Source organism: Entelurus aequoreus, linkage group LG03 (genome assembly GCF_033978785.1).
Source record: "Entelurus aequoreus isolate RoL-2023_Sb linkage group LG03, RoL_Eaeq_v1.1, whole genome shotgun sequence".
Lineage (NCBI taxonomy): Eukaryota > Metazoa > Chordata > Actinopteri > Syngnathiformes > Syngnathidae > Entelurus > Entelurus aequoreus.
The window spans coordinates 64,471,562-64,494,730 of NC_084733.1; the positions used below are offsets into that span (position 1 = coordinate 64,471,562).

A 23,169-nucleotide genomic window follows, 5' to 3' on the forward strand; every position below is an offset into this window, starting at 1 on the left:
TCCTTCTTCGTGGGGACATCTTTGATTGTCATGTCATGTTCGGATGTACATTGTGGACGCTGTCTTTGCTCCACAGTAAGTCTTTGCTGTCGTCCAGCATTCTGTTTTTGTTTACTTAGTAGCCAGTTCAGTTTTGTTCTGCATAGCCTTCCCTAAGCTTCAATGCCTTTTCTTAGGGGCGCTCACCTTTTGTTTATTTTTGGTTTGAGCATTAGATACCTTTTTACCTGCACACTGCCTCCCGCTGTTTCCAACATCTACAGAGCAATCAGCTACCGGCTGCCACCTACTGATATGGAAAAGTATTACACGGTTACACCGACACTCAACAACAACACATAATTTGCAGACTATAATTACTGGTCTGCAAACACCCAAATAGGTGGAATTAGATAATCTTCCACGGCACACCAGACTGTATCTCACGGCACACCTGTGTGCTGCGGCACAGTGGTTGAAAAACACTGTATTAGGCACACAAAAAGGCATATTGTGACATGTTTCATTAACACAAACTGGAAGCCTTTGCACTTCTAAAAATATGATGCTAGAACCGCAACGTCGTCCGACAAAGTCCCCATACATATCATTGTAATTGAGAATATATTTTTGGTATGCAGCACTTTCCTGTCTGTGATTGTCTGCTTGCTTCACTGAACACAGTAGCAAGTATGAGACCATGCCAAGTTTTATCTTCTGTCCAGACAGTCATGTTTTCAATGATTGGGGGGTTCCATGACAGCTTCTTAGTCCTGTTTGGGTGGGGATAGTTTTCCAACGCAGCGATCCAGCTGAGTGGGAACTCAAGACTGGCAAAGGCTAGATAACATTGAATGTTTTTCTTCGTCTTTTGCAACATTGCTTAGGTTATTCCATTTATTGGGTTTTGAGTTTCAAAACAAGTCCCACAGAAAATCTAACTGTTGTTTACAATCGACTTATCACCAGTATTGATGCGAGCTAAGCAGTTTGTTCTTTACCACTATTGAAACATTGTTGCTGCTATGTTGCAATATAATCACTTATACAAATGAGCATCTGATCAAAGATTTTGTTTTCATGATCACTTTTTCATCCTCTCCAAAATCGTTAACATAATATTCTATTCCATTATATTCTCTTTATGGTTTTGGTAAATATTGAATTTGAGCATTCCAGGGTCGAACTGAGGGCATTATAAAAACTTTTAATTGGTGTAAAATAAATTCCAAAAGTAACATTTCAACATGTTTGACTGTCATATAAGTGTAAAAAAAAGTCAACCACTCCATTGGGACGTAAACATACTTAATAACACATGAACATAATGTATGGTGATTGTGGTCGCATATTTTCTCACAAATCTTCTAGGGCTGCATCTAGGGCTGGGAGATATGGCCTTTTTTTAATATATCGATATTTTTAGGCCATGTCACGATACACAATATATATCTCGATATCTTACCTTAGCCTTGAATGAACACTTGATGCATATAATCACACCAGTATGATGATTCTATGTGTCTACATTAAAACATTCTTGTTCATACTGCATTAATATATGCTCATTTTAAACTTTCATGCAGAGAGGGAAATCACAACTAAGTCAATTGACCAAAACTGTATTTATTAAATGATGTCACTAAGATGACATATCAAAACAACACTAAATTAAAGTGCACTTTTTGTACATAACGCCACTACAATAGTTTAAAACAAATAAAGTGCACTTTTGTGCATGATGTCACACAAGATAATTCAATAACCGTCAAATAAAAATGAGCTGCATAGTAGGAAATCAAATAGTGTATGTCCTTCGCTATGTGGCAGGTTCCTGCGGATGTTATCTCCTTCTGTTGCTGACTATTTTTTTCATACGGTGTTGATGTGGAAATGGTTGCCTCGGCATTTTGTTGGTGTGGCACCAAACGGAGATGTTGACATGCGGAGTTTCAAGCACTCTTCATTCTCTAGCAGGTGACTTTTCAATTGATGCTACATATTAGCAGGAATGCTACTTTTTGTAGCAACGCTTTTGCCCCACACTTGACAAATTACGGTTGTCTGTTCGACATATTCCCACTTGAAGCCAAACCACCGCCAGACGATTGACCCCCTGCTGTTTTTCTTGGGAATTAATTATTCCTTCATTTGTTACCAGATTCGCACCTTCTTTCTCTCGTATTACCACTCGCACCACAGCTAACGTTACCCATGCCGCTACCTCTCTGCTCCGCGAAGGCGAATACGTATGTGACGTATGTAAGAAGGTGCGCTTGTTTTATGTCTCTGTGAGAAGGAGAGACAAGAAAGAGTGGGAAACACATGTAGTGTAATGCCCACAGCTAAAAGCAACTGCGTGAGAACGCATACTCGGATATCACGATATAGTCATTTTCTATATCGCACAGAGACAAACCCGCGATATATCGAGTATATCGATATATCGCCCAGCCCTAGATGCATCTATTGATTATTTTGTTTGATCAAAATAATCGTATAACACACACATTAAAGCCTCAATGCGTATTTTAGGAAGTACAAATATTTTTATGCTTACCTTAACCTTCATTCTTTTTTTCATAATAAATGCACATCATCAACATTGAGCACAGTGGTGTGTTGTTAACGTAAAAAACACTTTCTGGGTGGGAGGGGCTGTTTTCGCTCTACATAAAGTGACTCTTTTTGTTTGGATTTAGACCTCGCTTGCTGATGCTATTGATGCGTTGTAACGGCTGGTCTCCTAAAGCTTTAGTAACACTTGGCCAAGTACTATTCTGTCTCTGTGGTCCTTTTTACTCAACATATATGTAATCAAAAGAACTTGGAAGTGACCAGTATGTTTTATTCCCTGAGAGGAAGACTGGTCGCACGCAACAAATTGGGGGCTCGTCCAGGATGACACGTTGAGGATTGGACGTCTCTTACACTATTCTGACTCACCTGGCCAAAACAGAACAGGTAAGCAGAGCCTTTTGTAAAATCTGCATTAGGTTTGTCCTGAAGTCTGTAAGTCAAGAGTTAGAATTAGGGTATGATATAGGTAGGCCCCTTGCGTACGCAGATAGTTCACACTCTGTTTGCTGCACAGTAGCCATGTTGGTTTGGTTGCCCACCACTTCGTTCACTTCCGTTCAAAAGTCACGTGACTGAATACAATCTATTTTACCTTAGATTTATTCTCATCTACCAACCTCTTTTTGACACTTACTTTAGTTTTTTTAGTAGCTAATTTACTAACATTATTATCATTGAAAATGTCATGTAGAATTCTACAACATGTATGCAAAGAACTCAGAAAAAGTTTCCCATTTGGCAACTCTATCCTGTAGCCACGCCCCCTCGGGTAATATGCTTCCAGTGTCGTAACTCTGTTTACATCTGTCACGTCAAAAAAATAACTTCTCACTGGCTACTAATAGATACAACAAATTTAGTTTGTATGGTATTTTTATTGATATTTCATTTAAAAAATGCGGAAGTGATATTTTGACGGGAAAATTTAAATCCACAAATTTCTGCAGAAATTTCCCATGCCTGTATGTTGTATATATGTAGGTATATATTTCAACAGTGTACAGTACATTTTCCAAGAGAAATTGATACTTTTGGAGAGGGTGGGGCCTCGAGGGTTTGAAATGCAACCTAACACCTCCACAAACAAACCGTTAGCAGACACGCAAAATGTAGGTCATAAATGTGACTGTTAATGTGTTTTTAATTATGAAAGCACATTTTCTTTATTTGACACGTAACAGTGAGCTGATATTGATAACTGTGCTGTAAAGTTGTTATATCATAATAATGTGTAATTCTTATATAGTAGACTTTGCATACAGTGGCAACTCCAAGACGTTACATGGCACAGAGTAGTCTTTGCCATTAAGTGGAATCTAGTCTTATGTTACGCCCTAAAATGTTTGTACTGTAAGTATTGTATTGATCACACACCAGCTGTTTGATTGTAATGTGCATCTTAGTTGTAGATTTTTTACCAAATTTGGAGGTGTTCAAATTGCCAAGTAATGCTAACCAGTAGCGTGTCTATGGCAAATCCAATGTAAATTAGCATCAAGCTAGCCCATTTGAAAAAGCATTTTTTTAATTTGGCCTACTTGTTTTGTTGGAATGGAAAATTGCAACATTACCTAGAGGCAGTTTGACTGAGTCCGCTCTGAGTACTTGTTTCCCCCCTAAGTGTTTGAGCCGCTCGGGTTGCAACGTGACGTCACAGCAACAAAGGTGTTGAAAAATGGTAGCGTTTGATTTGACGTGAATCGATGACTATGTTTGCTGATTTCTATTGCCTAATATCTTTTGAGAACATGACTTGTGATTTATAATAGAATAAACTGTGTTCCTCCTCCGAGCTTCTACTGTATTTCCATTGTGTTCTTCTCTCCATTGAAGTGCAAAGTTGAATCCCAAAATGCACCTCGGCCCAACTCTACACTTTTGGACGGGAAACAAGTGAACAATGGCGGAGATTTAAAGCGCTACTTCTTTTTAATGTTCCCAGCATATGAAGTCTGTCTGCTATTAATCCACAAACGCTGGAGGAGAGCTGAAACGTGGGATAACGTTGCTGCGAGTGAGCAATATTCTCTTTGAATGAGAGATCATTGCCTCCATATTAGTTCCACTTAATATCCCTGAGGTCGTAACATTTGACAGCTCATAATGTCAAGGCCGCGCATTATAAAGCCTCTCCAGCCCTGCACACATCCCAGCTTTAATTGACGGCGGCAAGAAAGGGAGAGAGACGCAGATCGATGGCGACAAACAAATTACTGTGTGAATGATTAAGCTGCGCATTGATTTTTGAATCAAAACCCCAGCAGTCGGTGGGATTAGACGCAAAGATCAAATGTCATGGACGCATCCTGGCGTTGAATGTTGAAGGATTGATTGAGTAAACGCCAGACACTTTGTTTATCTTTAACACAAAACTAAAACCGTGTGTGTGTGTGTGTGTCTGTGTGTGTGTGTGTGTGTGTGTGTGCGTGTTCTATAGACAATTCTGTCACATGATTTCAAAATGTGTTTTGTGTTCATATTTGTGGGTGTCTGAAGCAAATTAATTTGATTTACATTAGAGCAGTACCTCCATTTTCAGTAATCATCTATTCCAAGGCCCGCCGACGTCGTCAATTTGGCCCATCATGAGTTTAATAAGATATCTTATTTGAATTGAAATTATTTGAATTCATTTTAAAAGTCTGTCTGTCTAGTTGGCAACATGAACAACTCAAGTCAATAAACTTCAGTTATGCTCTTAATGAAAGCATGCGCACCACTTACTTATATGACCCAATGCAAACAACCTTACCTAGTCATGGTGCAAAAAATAAATACAAAATATAAACCAACACAACATATGATCACACATAACACAATCTCCTCACTTAACTTTGTGGACATTAAAAAAAACGTTCATGCAAAAAAATTTCTAAATGGCATCCATTTAAATCCATTACAAAGCATGATGGGAAAAATGCAAAACACTCTCCATACTTATCCATGTTTGGTGCATTTTAGCTGCTTGATATTTCTGATTGATTACAAAACTTTAAAGGAGGTTGTCACGGAAGTAAAGAAGGTAGGAGTCAAACTTTCACATACTCTTAATATCCAATTATATTAATTATTATATTAATATAATATGCACACACATATAAATAAATATATATATATATATATATATATATATATATATATATATATATATATATATATATATATATATATATATATATATATATATATATATATATATATATATATACTCACACATACGTATATACACACACATATATATATATATGTGTATATATATATATATATATATATACATACATACGAACAGAGTTACTTGACATTCAGTCGGCTTTCGGCCCTGAACCAAATTTTTTTTAACCCAATGCGGCCCCCAAGTCTAAAAGTTTGGACACCCTTGACCTACTCCAAAGGGTCCATTGAAAACCAAATCGCATGAAAACCGAAACAATTTTTCCCATAAGAACAATATTAGGAACACTAACACTAGAAGTGTAATGATTAATCGATATGTCGGTTTATATTCCTTGGAATCAACTACATCGATCTGTGCTTGGTAAGTTTCCCTTTCGGAAGATAGGTATCAACCCAAGACCGATTTTATTGATATTAGAAAAAGTAAAACATTGGATTTAAGAACAGCAGACCTCATATGAAGTTTAGTACTTTTAGTAATAGGGACGTTACACTTTTAAGGCACTGTTTGAAACTTCCTCACAGTAGCTTTTTTCAAAGCAAAACTATAACAAGAACACCAGCTTATGTTACCATTAGAGGTTTAACAGAACACATTTCTTTGACAATCGTCTATATTTTTCACAATTACAAAGTTAATGTAGTAAAATATTTTACCGTCACAAATAAAATGATTGGTGATCACGGCGGTCACTCACCCGGTCTGGTCAACACGTACGCGCAGGTGGGGCGTACGTGTTGACGAGGTGGTTGACGAGGTGGTGGTACAAAAGCAGTCCAAGAGAAGCAACGAACGATTTGCAGTCATTTTGTTGTTACAGTAGAATTTACATTCAATGACAGCTAATGCTAGCTATCCAAATTGCTATTATTAGCGAAGAACACCTAAAGCTAATGCGCTATGCTAATGTTACGTACGTTTGTAATTACGTCATTGCGTACAAGAAGCCGTGAGAGGGCGGGACATACTGTGTCAAATACATTGGAAAGTTGCCCTCTAGGCATCTGTGTCAATGTTGCAAACAGCCTCTTTAAGTCTGCCCGTCTGTGGCGACCTTAAAATAAAAATGGCTACGGTGGTTTGAGAAAAGTCCCAACAAACATGCCACAAGACAACAGCAGATGTTACAACACAAAACGTTCAGCTTCAGCACGAGTGCAAAAGCCACAACAGACACAAACGCCCCAACACGATAATATAGAGGTGCAACACAACTTTAACCATTGTGGAGACCTGGGACCTTTGTGGGTCTTTTTTGATGACGTCATGCAACAGAATGTTCATTTTAAAGGTTGGCGGGATGAAATTGCAAGAAAAATTTGCATTGTCCGTTCTTTGCTAAGTTATCTTGACCACGAGTTATTGAGTGAGTATACATTGGAGTTCCCCGGGACCTTTTTGTGCCTCTTTGACTCCCTTTACAATGGCCATTTTTAGATATACCGTAAACCCCTTATTTTTTAATGCTTTTCTATGAAACCCAAATGAATCTAAGCATTTCCCTTTGAAATATGTGCAAATCCTATTGAAGGTGTAATTTGACCCCACAAAATTAATATTCCAGTCATTTCTTGTCTAAAAGAACAATTATAATATGTGTTTGTGTAGGGGTTTCTTTACATTAACTGCCTTTCCTGGGGTTTTTGCAAAGATAAGACACTTTTATGGCTTATGCATTTTTGGAGCCCATTCAGGATGTCTCCAAAGCCCCACTCTCTCCATGGACAAAGACTGCTGTGATGTTGGTTGATCACTAAATTGTGTCACATCTGTCTTTTCAATCAAATGCTACCCTTCAAATAGTTTTTTTTTAGGATTGATGTTGTTAACGGCCTTGCCTGATATTTGACCTACACAGTCCTGTTTTTGCTAGTATCAAAACATTGGATAGGATGTGTTTTGCTCATTCCTCCTTACCCTTTGTGTTTTTTGCCATTCAAAAACTGGGTTTTCTCTGACAAAAAGGGCATAGAACATTGAAAAAACAACAACAAAACTTTATATCGACAAAGACATCTAAAGTTGATCCAGAGATGTATGCATTGAAAGTTAAATTATATATATATACATACATACATATATACAGTACATGTATAAATAAAATGTACCACATTTGGGGGATCCCTAAGCGTTAAGTCACAAAAGACACGACCGACTCAACCAAAGTGACAGCTTTCAGGAACTTCAGGAACACAACAACATGAAGCGACAACAACTGGCAACCAAGGAAACGTTATTTAATCAGAAAGAAAGAAATAGAAGAGATGGATGAAGGAGGCTATGGAAATTAGGAAGCGAGGCGCCAACACCATCAACCGGGATGAGGGGACATACATGCTTCCGCACACCCCGGGCGGAAACAGATACTGTAGGGCCGGGTGGAAGTTTTTACGAAAAGCCACAGTGAAAGTGATGATTTATCACGTTTGGTGCTCAAAAGCAATAATTGGTTAGCACACCATTAAAAAGTCACCCAATCCGGTTCATTAGGTCTTCTAGAATAATGTCATTTTTATTCTTATAGCCAGACCTGTGTGTTGATTTTCGTACCTGACGGTTTCGGCTAGAACTGTTGCCTTCCTCATATGTGACGTGTCTGGTCAGCTGATTCAAAACACTTGTTGGCGCTGTCAGCTTACTACTACAAGCCATCTGCAGTCCAACTTCTTCAGAACTCTGTCCCAGGTGTGGGGAAAGTTGGTAAGCCCTCTCGTCCTGGTTCACAGTCTGGGGCGGTGCGATGGTTTCTCTGCCCCCTTCCGTATTTCAGTTGCATCTCTGATCCAACGGTGGTATTTGTTGCTCTTGGTGCCGATGACTTGGGCATTGTCCCAATCCATGAGGTGGTTCTATCTCTTGCAGCGGTCTGATATGGCAGGCTTCAGCTGTCTAGTGGCTCGTGTGCACGCTTTTGATGTTTCCTTTTCACATTCTTGTCTATGCTCTTTCTACCTGATTTTAAATGCTCTGCCGGTTTCTTTCACGTGTGATTTGTTGCTAGACAAACAAGGTATCTCATATATAACGTTGCATTTGTGATGCTGGTCTGTTTGTCCATGGGGTGGACTAGGTTTGACCGTAGTATTGAAGTTGTGCTTGTTCATGGCCCGCTGTACCCTCTCTGTGACGCCCCTGACGTATGGCATACTTCGGAGACTATTTAACATCAAGAAGAAAGAGCTGAGAAAAGAATGTGAAAAAGAAACATCACAAGCGTTCACACGAGCCACCAGACGACAAGCAGAACAAGAACAGCTGAAGTCTGCCATATGTGAGAAGGATATATTTTTAAGTGTTCTTTCTTAATCCATAGTCATGTTTAAAGCAGCTAGTATTTTCCCATGTGAACTCTTTGGTTTGTTTAAAGCAGCTTGTCTTTCCCCATGTGAACTCTTAGTTGTTTTTTTCTTATGTCCACTCGTAAACTCTTTGTTTTGTCTTGAAGGCCTACTGAAACCCACTACTGCCGACCACGCAGTCTGATAGTTTATATATCAATGATACAATCTTAACATTGCAACACATGCCAATACGGCCGGGTTAACTTATAAAGTGCAATTTTAAATTTCCCGGGAAACATCCGTCTGAAAACGTCTCGGTATGATGACGTTTGCGTGTGACGTCACGGATTGTAGCAGACATTTTGGAACAGCACGGTGGCCAGCTTAAGTCGTCTGTTTTCATCGCAAAATTCCACAGTATTCTGGACATCTGTGTTGGTGAATCTTTTGCAATTTGTTCAATGAACAATGAAGACAGCAAAGAAGAAAGCTGTAGGTGGGATCGGCGTATTAGCGGCTGGCTTCAGCAACACAACGCCGTCCGCCGCCGCGCCGCGCCGCTGTCCTCACAGGTGTCTGGGTTGACTTCCTCCGTCTCCGGGCCGCCGACCGCACCGATGAAGTCCTCCGTCGCGCCGTCGATCGCTGGAACGCAGGTGAGCACGGGTCGTGATGAGCAGATGAGAGCTGGCGTAGGTGGAGAGATAATGTTTTTAGCATAGCTCTGTCGAGGTCCCGTAGCTAAGTTAGCTTCAATGGCGTCGTTGAGCATTGCAACAGCATTGCTAGGCTTCGCCAGGTGGGACAGCATTAACCGTGTGCTTACAGGTCCAGGGTTTAGTTCAGTGTCTCCTGAGAGTAGAAGTAATAGTAGTATTGTTGATCTTCTGTCTATCCTTCCAGTCAGGGGCATGTTTCTTCTGTTTCTATCCGCAGTTAAGCACGATGCTATCACGTTAGCTCCGAAGCTAAAGTGCTTTGCCGATAAAAGTCACTGTGAATGTCCATTTCGCGTTCTCGACTCTCATTTTCAAGAGGATATAGTATCCGAGGTGGTTTAAAATACAAATCCGTGATCCACAATAGAAAAAGGAGAAAGTGTGGAATCCAATGAGCCCTTTTACCTAAGTTACAGTCAGAGCGAAAAAAGATACATCCTGGCGTCCTGCACTGCCCTCTAATCCTTCACTCTCACTTTCCTCATCCACAAATCTTTCATCCTCGCTCAAATTAATGGGGTAATCGTCGCTTTCTCGGTCCGAATCGCTCTCGCTGCTTGTGGCCATGATTGTAAACAATGTGCAGATGTGAGGCGCTCCACAACCTGTGACGTCACGCTACTTCCGGTACAGGCAAGGCTTTTTTATCAGCGACCAAAAGTTGCGAACTTTATCGTCGATGTTCTCTACTAAATCCTTTCAGCAAAAATATGGCAATATCGCGAAATGATCAAGTATAACACATAGAATGGACCTGCTATCCCCGTTTAAATAAGACAATTTAATTTCAGTAGGCCTTTAAGGGCTCCTGTTTGTCGGCTCACAGAGCTGTTTTGGCCAGTTCTTTATCTGTTTTGAAGTAGCAGCTGCATTTCTTTCTGGGCGGGAGGGGCTGTTTTCACTCTACATAAGCTGACTCTTTTTGTTTGAGTTTAGACCTCGTTTGCTGATGCTATTGTTGCGTTGTAAGGGCTGGTCTCCTAAACTTTAGTAAAACTTGGCCAAGTGCTATTCTGTCCCGGTGGTCCTTTTTACTCAACATATATGTCATCCAAAGAACTTGGTTTGGATCAGTGTGTTTTATTCCCTGAGGAAGAAGAGTAGGAAGACTGATCGCTTGCAACACGTCAGACCACTGCAATAGGTAGAACCACCTCATGGATCGGGACAGAGAGCAACAAATACCAATGTTGGATCAAAGATGCAACTGAAATACGGAAGGGGGCACCCCAGACTGTGAACCAGGACGAGGGGGCGTACCAACTTTTTCACACCTGGGACACAGTTCTAAAGAAGTCGGACTGCAGATGGCTTGTAGTAGCAAGCTGAAAACTGTTTAAATCAGCTGACCAGACATGTCACATCAACATCACGTGACAACCTCTGAGGAAGACCAGAGTTGTAGCCGAAACCGTCAGGTACTAAAATCAACACATAGGTCAGGTTTTAAGGATTTTGTCCACTCGGCAGCATTGTGTTGCAGAAGTTATCTTTGTGGGGGAAAGAACACTATTAGTTTTTGTGTGTCAGTATCTAAGACAGGGACCGGCAGAGGGTCAATGGTCGGTCCATGTTCTGCTTCGGCACTGACGCAATTTCCAAAGGATTTTCTTGAAATTGTGGGTTGTGTGCAAGACGCTCATCGTATCGACGTTTCCTGTTTTATGGAGCATGTTATCTCCTCTGAGAACCTCATGTACCGCCGATTAATTGTCCAGTGATACTTATGACCTTTTACTCCCTACATGGATCAAAATTGTGGTGAGGTCAGGAGTTCGGCGCCACCTTCTATAGACTGTCACATGTCGCCGACAGCTTTAGAGGACATATGGACTCTTGGACACTGTAAATGGCAGCGTTGACACACTTCACGGCTCAGATGTCAACGACGGAGAGTATACCTCCCAGCTTTTGTGGCAGCGGTGAAGCATTTAGCGACCTGACAAACATATTTAGAGCAGCTGTCAGCGCCCTGCGAGCTCCTTGAATAAATCTCCAATTATGGCTGATGGGTGTGACTGTATGACTTGGTGATGGAGCCGTGAGGAGCGGTATTTGGCAGAATGAAGGCTGCCATATACCAATGTCCCACCTAATGGCAACACGACGGAAAATTAACGAGGCAACATTTATACTGAGCTTTTTATGCTCTTTGACATTATTGGACCAAAGCACACTTCATAAAGAACAACCTGATTGGACGTATATGATGTGACAAAAGTTTCTTATGCATAGTATCTCGCAAAAGCAAGTACAGCCCTCATATTTCTTATTATATCTTGTCAAGGGACAATAATGCACAAGGTGAACTTGGATATACGTTTAGAGGAGGGGTGACATCACCAGTCTAATAAGAAATTTGGCCTATGGAGCGCCTCCAATTTAATATTAAACATCTGACAGTGTAACTGCTGCGAAAATCGTGTGGACGACGTGAGTATTTCAGGTTATCGACCATGAATTGCACTTTGAAGTGTGCAGAGCACAGAATTTTTATATATGACCCAATACAAACAACTTTTCCCAATCATTGCGCAAATAAACTAACACAAAAGGTCAACACACATGGTCACAACCTGCTCACTGAACTTTGTGGACTTTATAAAAAACGTCCACATACAATACATAATTCAAACTTACACCCATTTAAATCCACTACAAAGAATGATAGGAAAAAATGCTAAACACATATTTCTGATTGATTACAAAACTCTAAAGAGGTCATCACGGAAATGAACAAGGGATGAGTCGAACTTTCACACACTCGTAATATCCAATATATATATATATATATATATATATATATATATATATATATATATATATATATATATATATATATATATATATTGTGGAGAATGCATATATTTTTTATATACATTAATGCTTTAGTACAGGGGTAGGGAACCTATGGCTCGCGAGCCAGATGTGGCTCTTTTGATGACTGCATCTGGCTCTCAGATAAATCTTAGCTGACATTGCTTAACACGATAAGTAATGAATAATTCCGCTGGTAATCACAGTGCTAAAAATAACGTTCAAAATATAAAACATTCTCATGCATTTTAATCCGTACATCCGTTTTCTACCGCACTTGTTCAATAAGTCGCATTAATGGTAAGAAGTATTTTATTTATTATTGGTTAGCTTCAGAATAACAATGTTATTAAAAAGAATAAGAGACTACTCTAAAAATGTTGGTCTTACTTAAAAATGCACGCATTTAGTTGTATTCAGTGCTAAAAAATATGATATGGCTCTCACGGAAATACATTTTAAAATATGTGGCTTTCATGGCTCTCTCAGCCAAAAAGGTTCCTGACCCCTGCTTTAGTATAAAATTGTATTGTGTGATCATGCTATTGGTACTTTTTTGCTCTGGAGATGTTGGTGCGGCCGGTATACTTCCGTTGCCTTATTATCTGTTGTTGATTTCCATATTTGGTCCTCGAGCATCCAGTGTCCAGGGGGGGGGGATTCTGCCTTCTCACTATAAGATTTAACTTCTTTTGTCTTATTTGTTAGATCTCCCTTGCTGATGCTATTATTGCATTGTAAGGGATGGTCTCCTAAAGCTTTAGTAAAACTAAGCCAAGCCAAGTACTTTCTGTCTCGGTGGTCTTTTTTACTCAACATATATGTCATCCAAAAGAACTTGGGAGTGACCAGTGTGTTTTGAGAGGAAGACTGGCCGCGCGCAACAATATATATATATATATATATATATATATATATATATATATATATATATATATATATATATATATATATATATATATATATATATATATATATATATATATATATATATATATATATATATATATATCGTTTGGACACCCCTGGTTTAGAGTAATCATTTTATAGCTTAGCAGTTTAGATTTACTATCCACTGAAAATAAGTCACCACACAGCCATCAGTGTTTGACATACATGTATTTACCTATGGCGGCCTTCCACAAGTAACTTAATAAACCATATTATTTTTGCTATACAGGAAGTTGCCACTTCACCTTCCAAGCAATTGATGTGCTGCCATCATGTTCCACGAAACATCGACTACGTTATTTGTTTTACAATTAGAGTTTTAGATTCGAGCAACAGGCTTCCTAATCAGACTGGTCTAGCATCAATCAATCAATCAATCAGAATTGACTGATACAGCTCTAGTACAAAGTTAGCGGTCAATATTTGTTTCCACAGAGTCTTGCGAATATATGTCCCATTTGTTAAAAGTTTGTGCAAGTTTGAAACGATTGCGATGCTAATTTCCGTTAGCCGGTCAATGGGCTCGTTCCTTGTATGTTAGCATTAAGCTAGCAGTTAACCTTTATCCTGTATGTTGTATTGCTTTTTTTCTCGGTTAATGCTAAATTGTAATGCTAATTTAACAAGATTCCTTCACGTACAGTATGTGCACTTCATGTGTGTATTAATGTACTTTGCTTTGTGTGCTCAGTTTTACAGTGACTGTCAATAAACAACCTTGCTTTTGGATGTCTTTCATCACTAATTTAAAGGACTGTTTATCTATCTGTAAATTCCAACATTTATGGAGGGTAGAATAATTGATGTAAATAAATCAGGGGTGTGCAAAGTGCAGCCAGTGTTACATTGTAGTCAGAAAATGAGACTGTAACAATAACAAGATATGTTAATACTAAAATAACTAATAACACAGATTTGGGTTTAAATATTTACCAAATCTTTTGTCTTTTTATCCTTTAAAAAAATGTATATGCGCAAGCCAATAATGCAAATTATACACTCTATCATCAACTGTGTTGCCAGATATTTAGACAAGTATCGACTTATTTCAGTGGATATTTCTGTAATTCTGTACAAACTGTACAAACACTGACTACTAATTTATCCCTGATTTAGATGTCCTGTCATAAAATGCTTGTTGAAATGTGAAATTTCACTTAATCTATGATGGGTATTTTGACACATGCCATGTACGTATGAAGGAGGTGACATGACTACATTAATTCCTGGAAATCGGGTGGGCGTGATCCCTCGTCACTGGATTTTATAGTTAAATGTTGGTTTTAGAGCGTGTGAAGCTGTGTGGGGTGCTTTTAAAGATGTTAAAGTAGGGCTGGGCCGATGAAACGATATCAATATATAATGCGATAGACACATAATCGATATCGATATCGTTGCGTTCGACAAAATATTCGACACACTATAATATTTTTTAGTCGGAATAAACCAGAAAATTGTGAAGCAAGACTCGTTCCATTGAGTCATTTGCGCTTTGGGAACACAGCTAAACGAGAAACAGGAAGTGTCACTGAGCAATGAGAGGGACACGCAAACAGCCAATCACGTAACAGTATCGGCTACCAAGTTTCGTTGTACCGTCTTTCTGTCTCACTGTGGATTCTCTGCATGAAGTGAGAAGAGCAACTGGATCTGTGTAGTGTTTAATAGCGACTACACTACTGCCATCTAGTGTCTCAAATCTGCAGCTACCCTCAAATCTACTTGAACTATTTTGTTACCTTAGCCACGCATATCCTACCTGGCTAAGACATGACGACGGATGTATTTTAAAAAAAAAAAGTCCGCTTACAGTAAAGCCAATGAGAGGTCCTCTATTACAGTGGTTCTCAAATGGGGGTACGCGTACCCCTGGGGGTACTTGAAGGTATGCCAAGGGGTACGTGAGATTTTTAAAAAATGTCTGTCAAAAAGAACTGTGAAAAGAAATGCAACAATGCAATATTCAGTGTTGACAGCTAGATTTTTTGTGGACATGTTCCATAAATAGATAGATAGTACTTTATTGATTCCTTCAGGAGAGTTCCCTCAGGAAAATGTAAATATTGATGTTATAGATTTCTTTTTTTGTGAAGAAATGTTTAGAACTAAGCTCATGAATCCAGATGGATATCTATTACAATCCCCAAAGAGGGCACTTTAGGTTGATGATTACTTCTATGTGTAGAAATCTTTATTTATCATTGAATCACTTGTTTATTTTTCAACAAGTTTTTAGTTATTTTTATAAAATGTTTTCCAAATAGTTCAAGAAAGACCACAATAAATGAGCAATATTTTGCACTGTTATACAATTTAATAAATCAGAAACTGATGACACAGTGCTGTATTTTACTTCTTTATCTCTTTTTTTCAACCAAAAATGCTTTGCTCTGATTAGGGGGTACTTGAATTAAAAAAAAATTCACAGGGGGTACATCACTGAAAAAATGTTGAGAACCACTGCTCTATTAAGTATGAGTGATGTTGTTATTATAAACGCTAACGCAGACAAACTATTTATATCGGCGCCACGATCACAAGCTTGCGTGCCAATGTTGACAGATCAGCTGCTTCCTCTTTCTTGCTCGTCAAACTTTATTCTAGATCATAAACCTGGGTAGTAAAAGAACAAGGACGTATTCCGACAAGTTGGTACACTTTGACAGCCAATTTAGAGCCGGATATGGCAAGAACGACATGAAATATATATATAAAATAAGTACGCTTGGTTTTACGCCCCTTTTCTTCGCGAAAATTATGAGTCTTTCTATTCTAAATGGGAATTTATGAACATCCCAGCAGTCGGCATCCTAATGACAGCAGACATTGTACAGTAAGTGAAGTTGTATTATGTTTGTTGGCTCTCATAGATTCTGCAGTGAGTAATACTCAGTGGTGTTAAAGAGAATGAACGTTGTGATGAGTTTTTGAAATAAATGCTTAAAATGATCAAAATATGTAAATATTGAATGCTATTATAAATTTTACTACATTAAATATATACTTACAATACATCATGTACATAAAACCTCAATGGAGGTGTTTGGATGTTTTTTAGTGGCTCTATAGGCAGAACTGAACGGCTCTCGTAGGCTCCATTGCAAACCGACTTTTGATTGCTTTTATTTAATATTTAGAATGCATTAAAACAAAAATACATCCATCGTCATGTCTTTCATAATGATTGTGAACAATAGGCAAAAATCCCCCCCAAAAATGCAGTTCCCCTTTAAATGCAGATGACATTTATAGAAATAATAAAATAAATAGCGTCCCTATTCTGCGAAAATTCATTAACCACAGGGGTCTGGAACGTAAACCCAGCAATAATTGAGGGAACACTATAATGTTATAATAAATGTTATGGGGCGTCCTGATTAACATTTTTGACCCCCGATCTTGATCCGATTTTTTGGCCTCAGATCCGATTAGATTTTGAATCCCGATCCAATACTTTGCAGTAGATTATAGAATTGAAAATGTGAGTAACTGAGTAAATGTTACGGCGCACGCGCACTCCGTGATTCCCTCTTCTGCGGGTGCGCTCAGACGCTCCGCTGTGAGCACCACCAGACACGCGCTCGCCACGCAGACCGCGCCCACACTCCGCCGCAGCCGAAGGCAATCAATGACCAACACACCTGGCTTTGATGAGGGACGACAGGATAAAGAGCCTCGCCGCTGACTTCTCTTCGTCGGAACGTAGCTCTGCTATCAGTAAGCTTCGCGTCTCTGACTTCCCTCCTGATCTTGCTTGTTTGCTTGTTTCCTCATGCCTTTTTCCTGATCCCATTTTGTCTCTCGTTCTCCCCACAGCCACCCGTGTCTCAGCTTTCGCTGTGCGCCTCCGCTGCTGCTTTTCCCTCCTGGACCCAGTTTGCTCTCCCGGATCCTTGACCCCGTTTTGGACTTCCAGACTTCTCCCTCCTGCCTACGACCCCGCTCGGACCTTGGACCTCTTTGCTTCTTGCCCTTGGACTTGGACGCCGTACATCCAACACGCACCTCAACAGACCTTACGGTATTTACATATGGTTAATTTCCACACATAGTTTTCCATTCAAACGCATAGTAGCATACACACCCCATGCACTCATCAAGCACTCAATAAATCTGTTGAGCTTGATCTACTGTCGTCGTGCCGTCTCCTTCCCCAGTCCTACATAACAGTAAACACAATAACAATTTTTTATAAAGCTTATCTTATTAGGTGTAGAATTTGCTGGGATTGTTCTAAATCAGATAATGTTAAATGTGTGGTATCGCATGCTACATACATTTATTTTTTGGAATAAAAAGTGGCAAGTAAAGCAACGTCTGGATTGATTACCCCTACTTTACATTAAAGCTTTAAACATAGTATACTTTTCAGGACTAGTATGTTAGAAACGGCTTTGAGTTGTGGATTCATTGCAAGTTATCTTGACCACGAGTTATTGAGTGAGTATACATTGGAGTTCCCCAGGACCCATTTGTGCCCCACCGACTCCCTTTACAATGGCCATTTTTCAATATACCGTAAGCCCGTTATTTATTTATGCTTTTCTATGAACACCAAATGAATCTAAGCATTTCCCTTTGAAATATGTGCAAATCCTATTGAATGTGTCACACAATTCATATTCCAGTCATTTCTTGTCTAAAACCACAATTGTAGTATGTGTTTGGCAGTTAAGGTTTTTTACCTTAACTGCCTTTCCTGGGTTTTTTCAGAGATAAGACACTTTTATGGCTTATGCAATTTTGGAGCCCATTCGGGATGTCTCCAAAGTCACACTCTCTCCACGGACAAAGACTGCTGTGATGATGGTTGATCACTAAATTGTGTCGCATTTGTCTTTTCATTTGTTAAAGGCCTACTGAAACCCACTACTACCGACCACGCAGTCTGATAGTTTATATATCAATGATGAAATCTTAACATTGCAACACATGCCAATACGGCCGGGTTAGATTAGTAAAGTGCAATTTTAAATTTCCCGCAAAATATTCTGCTGAAAACGTCTTGGTATGATGACGTTTGCGCGTGACGTCACGGATTGTGCGCACATATTGGGACACCATTGTGGCCAGCTATTAAGTCGTCTGTTTTCATCGCAAAATTCCACAGTATTCTGGACATCTGTTTTGGTGAATCTTTTGCAATTTGTTTAATGAACAATGAAGACAGCAAAGAAGAAAGCTGTAGGTGGGATCGGTGTATTAGCGGCTGGCTACAGCAACACCACCAGGAGGACTTTGAGTTGGATAGCAGACGCGCTACCGTGAGTACAGCTTTGGCTTCCAAACATTTGATCGCTTGCCCGTACGTGCGTGCCGCTATGTGCATGTCACGTACGTAACTTTGGGGAAATATAACACGTATAAACTTTACGGAGGTGAACGGTACTTTGGGCTGTGGGATTGAGTGTGTTGTGCGGATGTTTGAGTTGTATTGGTGGGTTATATGGACGAGGGGGAGGTGTTTGTTATGCGGATTAATTTGTGGCATATTAAATATAAGCCTGGTTGTGTTGTGGCTAATAGAGTCTTGTGTTTATTTACTGTTTTAGTCATTCCCAGCTGAATATCAGGTCCCACCCGCCTCTCACAGCATCTTCCCTATCTGAATCGCTTCCACTGCCCTCTAATCCTTCACTCTCACTTTCCTCATCCACAAATCTTTCATCCTCGCTCAAATTAATGGGGTAATCGTCGCTTTCTCGGTCCGAATCGCTCTCGCTGCTGGTAGTCATGATTGTAAACAATGTGCAGATGTGAGGCGCTCCACAACCTGTGACGTCACGCTACTTCCGGTACAGGCAAGGCTTTTTTATCAGCGACCAAAAGTTGCGAACTTTATCGTCGATGTTCTCTACGAAACCCTTTCAGCAAAAATATGGCAATATCGCGAAATGATCAAGTATGACACATAGAATGGACCTGCTATCCCCGTTTAAATAAGAAAATTTCATTTCAGTAGGCCTTTAAGTAAGTGGTAAATGGGTTATACTTGTATCGCGCTTTTCTACCTTCAAGGTACTCAAAGCGCTTTGACACTATTTCCACATTCACCCATTCACACACACATTCACACACTGATGGTGGGAGCTGCCATGAAAGGCCCTAACCACGACCCATCAGGAGCAAGGGTGAAGTGTCTTGCTCAAGGACACAACGGACGTGACTAGGTTGGTAGAAGCTGGGGATCGAACCAGGAACCCTCAGGGTGCTGGCACGGCCACGCCGTCCCCTGGCGTAAGTGCTTTCTTTACCTTTCCTGATTGTTTTCAGTTAAATGTGTGGTATTGAATGCTACACACATTTGTTTTTTGGAAGACAAAGTGGCGAGTAAAGCGACGTCTGGATTGATTACCCCTACTTTACATTAAAGCTTTAAACTTAGTATACTTTTCAGGACTAGTATCTTAGAAGCGGCTTAGCATCGTGGTTTCATTTCAACTTTGTCTCAAATTCGAGCCAGTATTCCGGCGGGACATGCACCCTACTGGAATTCCTGCATGCGTCTCCCTGAGCATGCATCTTTTTTGAAGGAATCTTTCCTGTGAGTACACTCTTTAGTAAACACTGGGACACAGACGTGGTAGAGTTAAAAAGGCTAATATCAGCCCCTGACATCTCTAATTATGACAAAGTAAAGCACAGCCAGCTTTTGAACCAAAAAATAAACACCGGAGTGCGCGACCCCCTGTGAGAGTAATAACGAGCGCTGGCTGCGTTCCATGATAGTCTGGAGGTCAGGCGCGGAGTCGCTGACAAGGAGGAAGAGTTCCTGAGCCGCTAACGAGGTCTGACACATCACGGTGTTGAGGCATCAAACTGGAGCCGTCGCCCGGCGATGACTCGGCGTGATGAGCTAATCGCATGACTTCCTTACAACTGCAGAAGGGAATCTGCCGTGGAGCCCTGAAATACAGTATAATCCACAAGTGAAGTGATGGAACCTTTGATGCCCACTGTCTTAAACAACTCCTTGCAAAACAATGATCTAATCACCAGACTTGGAGGAAGTTGATTGTGTGAATGCTCCAAAGCATTCACACATATGCTTTTCTACGCCTAAATTCATCTATTTATTATCATTCTTCTTCTCCAGATTTTGGCGCGCTTTACCTTGCACATTTTTAATATCATTCAAACCGTTCCAACTTCAAACTGTTCAGCCTATTCGGGAATTGCCGGCTTTCCATTGATAGATAGATAGATAGATAGGTCTTTATTGTCATTGCACAAGTACAACGGAACTTTGTTTTCAGCATAAACCTGTTCAAGATTAGACAAACAAACAGTGTGCAGGGTTACAGAACAGGAACGCTGATGGGTCGCCACAAGGCGCCCCGTAAAAGATGGGGAAAAAGGTAAAACGCTGGGGAAGGATGAGTAAAAAAAATATAATCTAGACTGGGCTCCTAAGAGGGCCCAGTCTGGAGTGGGAAAAAACCTCCATAGCAAAGCACATATACATATTACAACGTACATCTCGAGATTTCTAGCAACAGAGGGAAGGGGGGGGGGGGTCATGGTGGTAGGCCGCAGCTCTCGGGCGCTGACCATCCTTTCATCGCCCCTATGGGATTTGCGTCGAGGGCGTTGGGTTGGGGGGGGGGGGGGGTGTATGTGTGGCATATATTTTTTGGGATGCATGTTTGTGTGTAAGCCTGCAGTGTTATTCCCAAATTCCCAAATTTCCCAGAATTCCAAGTTTTCCGGGACATTTTTCCCATTCAAAATGAATTGCCCATTTTTCAACCTTCCACCATTTCCACATTGTCAACCGATTCAAACTATTCCACCTTCAACATATTCCACTCATCCTGGACATTCAAGCTATAATTTTTCCAAGTTAAAAAAAATGCCAGGAATTCCCAGAAAACCTGTTTTTTTAAACCCCTTTTTTCACCCTTTTTTCTGTCGACTACTTCTTTCACATTTTCAACCCACTTCGAACGTTCCACCGTCAAATAATTCCTCTTGATCAGGACAAAAAACAAAGTTGTTTTTTGAACTGGAAAAATTCCCGGTTTTCCAGAAATTCCAGGGATTCCATACTACCATTTCTCAATGAAAAATTGTACTACTTTTGAAAAATTCCAACATTCAACATCAACCAAATTGTTTTAGCATTTTAGAAAAAAATCATTTTTTTCTCAAAGTTCCCAAATTTCCATAAAATTCCCATTTTCAAAGTTCCACAACTGCCACATTTTGTATCTGATTCAAACCATTCCAACTTCAAAATATTCAGTCTGTTCAGGAATTGTGTGCTCTTCTTCAAAAAGTATAAAAAAATTCCGGATTTCCTAGAATTCTCAGTTTTTAGGAACATTTTTCCCATTCATGATGAATTATCCATTTTTCAAACTTCCACAATTCCCACATTTTTCAACCGATTCAAACCATTCCACCTTCAACATATTCAATAAATCCTGTAAATTCAAACAACCATTTGTCCACGTTCAACAAATTTCCAGGAATTCCTGTTTTTTTCTAACCTTATTTCCAACCTTTTTTAGTACGATGACTCCTTTCACATTTTCAACCCATTTCAACCGTTCCACTGTCAAAACATTTTTCTTAGTCAGGACAAAAAACCAAGTTCGTTTAAGAACTTGAAAAATTCCCGGTTTTCCTGAAATTCCGTAATACCATTTTTCAATTAAAGAACTGTTACTACTTCAACATTTCTTGACCGATTTAAACAATTCCAACACCAACCAATTCAGCTCATTCAGGACATTCATGCTCCTAATCATTTTCCAAAAAATCCCGCTTTTCTCAAAAACCCCAAATTTCCAGGAAGTTCCCATTGAAATGAATGGGACATTTTTCCAAGTACATTTCCCACTTTTTTCAACCTATTCAAACCATTTCAAACATAAACACATTCCACTCATCCTGGACATTAAAACTACCACTTTCCCAAGTTCAAAACCAAATTCCGGTTTTCCTGGAAATTCAAACTCTTCAACATTCAAACCATTCCAACATTCAAACTATTCTTACATTCATACTAGATTCTATCAGCATTTCAGTTCAACTTCAGCATTGGAGCATTCACACGCAATTCCTTCAGGAATTGCCTCATCTAAATATGTTTAATGTTGTAGGAAAAAAGCAGATACCGGACATGACACAACACTGTAGTCATTTCAAATGGCAACTTTTTGGCTTTAAGGAACACAACAAATGTTTTGGGTAGTCCGTAACAGTTTAATTTTTAGATCAGGCGGAGTAAAACATTTCTGAGAAAAATATTATGGAATAATAAACCAAAAAACACCACTAGCACTTTGTTGCACCACCTTTGGCTTTTAGAGTGGGCAGCATTGCTCTGATGGTAGAGTGGTGGTTTCCCAACCTGAAGGTTGCGGTTTCGATCCTCAGTCCCCCGATGACCATGTCGAAGCATCCTTGAGCAAGATACTGAACCCCCAGATGCTGCGCCATCATTAGATGAATCACTAGATGAATGTGGTCATAGTGTCAAAGCGCTTTCAGTACCTTGAAGGTAGAAAAGCGCTGTACTCACCAGTAGAATCCATTTACCATTCATGACAGTTTGCGGTCTCTGAGGCACAGACTTAACCAGTGACAAACAGTATTCATATTACTCCAACTTTCTCTAAATTGCTCTTGTCAGATCAGCTTTGCAGGTTAGAAATCTTGT

The 23,169-nt window shown here is 39.8% G+C and overlaps 1 protein-coding gene across 1 annotated transcript in view; it reads right to left on the minus strand.

Moving 5' to 3' along the window:
* Nucleotides 1-23,169, minus strand: part of gfra4a (GDNF family receptor alpha 4a) — a 349,319-nt gene that overhangs the window by 205,080 nt on the left and 121,070 nt on the right. The gene's annotated exons all lie outside the window — the stretch shown is intronic.